The following is a 4463-nucleotide window of genomic DNA, read 5'->3' on the forward strand; positions in this document are numbered from 1 at the left end:
TTCATATACTTGATGTATGCAAGCATTTGTTGGATGGTCTTGATGAATGGTATGTTTACATGCAGAGATGCAAACAAGTCAAGAAATCTTGAGTATATTCTCTTCTCCACAGCACCATTGAGTTGTTGGGGAAATGGTGCATAGAGTCTCAGCAGCTCCTGTTGTGAGATTTTTGGTTCTTGGTGATCTTTTTTCCTCTCCTCTGCTGAGGTATCTCCAGGTTGTTCTGACGGCTTGCTTGGCTTGTCCTCGATCTCCTTATCACTTATAGTGACCATCTTGCAATCTTCCCATCTTACCTTCTTTGTTTCACCTCTCGGATTTTTCTCTGTGTCACTTGGGAAGCTATCAGTAGGTTTGGGAATCTTTTCAGATAAGTATCCCACTTGAAATTCCAGCCTCTTGATGGTGTCTCCCTGGTTCTTGATGCTAGCTCGCACCTCCTTTTTGAATACCTTGTTGTCTTGAATCTCTTTGCCTATGCCTTCAAGTAGATTCTCAATCTTTGAGAGTCTGTCATCAATTGATGGGTGATTGGGATTAGAAGTGGAAGGATGAGGAGTGTTATTTTGGTTTTGATATGGATGTGGAGAGGTGTTGTTATGGTGGTGTTGATATGTTCTCTGTGTGAATTGTTGGTGAGCTGCATTGTTGTTGGGGTTGTGACGTCTCTGATCTTGGCCTTGATCTTGTTGATTCCCCCACCCAAAGTTTGGGTGATTCCTCCAACCAAGGTTGTAGGTCTTGGAGTATGGGTCATGATTTTGTCTAGGTGAATTTCCAATGTAGTTGGCTTGCTCCTGCTCACTCTCTGCCTCTGCATTCACTCCCTCTTGGGTTGTTGATGAGGTGGTGATTGCTGCTACTTGGTTCCTCTCCATCTTCTTGGTGAGGTAAGCTAATTGCTTGGTTATGAGCTTGTTTTGAACCAGCAGTGCATCCACATTGTTTAGCTCCATCACTCCTCTAGTGTTCCCTCTTTCAGAAGCATAGAAATAGTCATTTTCTGCTACAGTCTCAATGACATCTATGGCTTCCTCAATGGTCTTCTTCTTGTTCAGAGATCCTCCAGATGAATGGTCTACTGCCTTCTTTGATTCATAAGAAAGGCCTTCATAGAAAATGTGTAGCTGCACCCATTCATTGAACATATCTGGTGGACACCTCCTTGTCAGGTCCTTAAACCTCTCCCATGCTTCATATAGAGTCTCACCATCTTGTTGCCTGAAAGTTTGGACCTCAGCTCTCAGTCTGTTGATTCTTTGGGGAGGATAGAATCTGGCTAAAAATTTGTTCACCACATCTTTCCAAGTTGTCAAACTCTCCTTCGAAAAAGACTCCAGCCACTTGGCTACCTTATCCTTGAGTGAGAATGGAAATAAGAGCAGTCGATAGGCGTCAGGATGAACACCATTAGACTTCACCATGTCACATATCCTCAGGAAGGTGGTTAGATGTTGATTGGGGTCTTCTTGGACTCCTCCTCCGAACGAACAGTTGTTCTGAACAAGGGTGATGAGCTGCGATTTTAATTCAAAATTATTGGCATGGATGGTCGGCTTTTGAATGCAACTTCCACAGTTTCCTGGGTTTGGATTGATGTAAGAGCCTAAAACTCTTCTCTCCTCCCCAGCATGATTTGCTCGACCTTCTCTACCATGGTTGTGAGCCTCTTCTTCATGATGGTTTTCCATGTTTTCTTCCATGTTTGGTTCAAAGTATTCCTCCTCTTCCTCGGCACCCACTACTCGTTTTTCTCTTGCTTCCCTCCTTAATCTAAGGTAGGTCCTCTCAGGTTCTGAATCAAAGGAAGTTGAAGCCCCGCTTCTTCTCCCTGTCATACAACCAACAAAGCACAAGCAAAGAAAATAGATGCAGGAAGTATTTCTGTTAGAATTACTGTTAGTGTGAGTGATGCAATATATCAAACAGTTAGTGGGTCAGTGAACTGAATTGTAAATAACTAAAAAAACGAAAAAGTAGGGGGAGGGGAAGAAATTAACTAAAACTGAAAGTAAATTACTCAAACAGAAAATTAAATCAAACAAACTAAAAATGCTCAATCTAGTTATCCTCCAATTTAATCATTGTTGATTCAAAATCAATCCCCGGCAACGGCGCCATAAACTTGATACACGAAAAACTTGTCTCGCAACAAATTTCCTTCGACAAGTGTACCGAATTCGTTGTCAAGTAAAAACTCACAATAGAGTGAGGTCGAATCCCACAGAGATTGATTGATCAAGCAACTTTAATTAAAGGAATGTTCTAGTTGGGTGAACCAGAATTTGAGTTGGGAATTGCAGAAAATTAAATGGCGGGAAAGTAAATAGTGGAAATAGTAAATGCTGGAAATAAAGAGCTGAATGTAAATGGCGGAAAGTAAATTGCAGAATCTTAAATGGGGATGGGGCAATTATAAAAGTAAATGGCAGAAATTAAAGAGAATGGGTAAGATCAGAAATGGGGAGTTCATTGGGCTCAGGAGATGTTGCATTCTCTGGATCAAGTTCATTTTCATCTCTTCCTCAATCAATGCATTCATTGATCTCCTTGGCAATCTTAAGTGATCGAATTACAATTTCTTGTAATTCAATCTCTCAAATCTTGATCAATAGCCAATTCCTTGGTCAATTGCTCATGAGAAGAGATGAAGTATGGTCACTGATTATACCACATACATTTCCCAAATCAAGTGTTGAAAGGATTATAGTCACATATCCATCCACACCCAATTTGGTCCAGCATGAGAAAGCATTTCTAGCATGATCCCTTCATTCCTCTTTCAAGGTTCAGAAGAGATCCAAGTATGAATAGCTTCTTTTCCAAGATAACTACCCAATAGGATGAAGATCGAAAGCTTTCTAGTAAAATCAAGAGAAAAGATAAAAGAAGGAGAATGAAAACTAAAATTGATCCATCAAATTACAACAGAGCTCCCTAACCCAATGAAAGGGGTTTAGTTGTTCATAGCTCTGGAAAATGAAAACAAAGATGGAGAATACAAGCTGAAAGTAAACTAGAAGTGCAGAGAAAGTAAAATACAGAGAGTAATTCTAGGCCAAAGGCTCCCTAAAGTTTCCAGCTCTCCAAACTAATTCAAAGCTACTCCTATATATACTACTCTTCTAATCTTCTAGTTGGCTCTTTAAGTCTTGGGTATGGGCCTTTGGATCCTGAGTTTGAAGCAGTTATCTTCATCATTGGGCTTAACTTTGCTTGCAGAGAGAAATTGTGAAGTAGGCAGGGACTTTTAGCTCAGGACGTTAGTGGTGTTAACGTTAAGTGAAAGTGTGGGTTCGAGAACGTTAGTGACAATTACCTTTTTCACTAACGTTGCTCACCCAAGTATGAGCCACGTTAACCTCAACGTTAGTGGCACAAACGTTACCACTAACGTTGCCTCTTGGTCCTTCGCACACATTATTGGGACTTACCTTTCCCAATAACGTTGATAAGCCTCCCTCTTCCCTACGTTAGAGTCCACATTAACTTAGTTAACGTGGCTCTTAATGGAGTTAACGTTGCTCATGGTGGCTCTTGGTGGTTCACCCCAACGTTAGTGACAAAGGTAAGTGTCACTAACGTTGGCGACCAATTGCTCTCTCCACGTTAGCTTCCACGTTAACTAAGTTAACGTGGGAGTTAACGTGGCTTATGGAAGCTTGGCCAACGTTAGTGACAAAGGTGAATGTCACTAACGTTGGCTTCCCTTTTGCTTCTTAACGTTAGAAGCCACGTTAACTAAGTTAACGTGGCAACTAACGTGGCCAATTATGAGCTTGGTCCAACGTTAATGACAAAGGAGAGTGTCACTAACGTTGGCCTTATTGTCTTCTTCCACGTTAGAGTTCACGTTAACTAAGTTAACGTGACTCTTAACGTGGGCTATGATGGCTTCGAGGGCGTTATTGGCGATTACTTTTCTCATTAACTTTGCAAGTTAGCTCCCATTCCATGTTAGAGGTCACGTTAGTTAGATTAACATGGCTGCTAATGTGGTTCTTCCTTGCTTCTTTTGTACTAAAATCAAGCAATAAAGTGCATCAAAGTTCTAATCCAAGTCATGGAAAATGCAACATCCAATTTGTCATTAAATTCATGCAAAATCCTCATGAAATCATGTAAAGTGCACAATGTATGCTTGAATCAAGATGTAAGTGAATATCTACCCAAAAAGAGTTTATTTTCTAAGAAAATGCATGAAAATACCCTAAAAACAGTAAAGAAAAGGTCAGTAAAACTGGCCAAAATGCCCTGGCATCAATGCTATTATTTAAGTGTGGGGAGGTTGATAAACTCCTATTTTATGATTCATCTTGTGCTCAAATTGAGTATTTTTATCAATTCTTCACCCACTTATTCATATGAATTGCATGGTTTTATTTTTCCTTCCTTATTTTATGATATATGTGAAAACATGTTTCGTATGCTTTAAAAATATTAATTTTAATTATCCTTTA

At 40.0% G+C, this 4463-nt stretch overlaps 1 non-coding gene across 1 annotated transcript; it reads left to right on the plus strand.

Annotated features, from left to right (window-relative positions):
• Positions 1 to 1146: 1146 nt before the first annotated feature.
• LOC112753085 (small nucleolar RNA R71) lies at positions 1147 to 1253 on the plus strand. The gene has a single exon (XR_003177484.1). It is a non-coding gene; the product is annotated as a small nucleolar RNA R71 (small nucleolar RNA).
• The last annotated feature ends 3210 nt before the right edge of the window (positions 1254 to 4463 follow it).

The sequence above is a fragment of the Arachis hypogaea genome, chromosome 15 (assembly GCF_003086295.3).
Source record: "Arachis hypogaea cultivar Tifrunner chromosome 15, arahy.Tifrunner.gnm2.J5K5, whole genome shotgun sequence".
Lineage (NCBI taxonomy): Eukaryota > Viridiplantae > Streptophyta > Magnoliopsida > Fabales > Fabaceae > Arachis > Arachis hypogaea.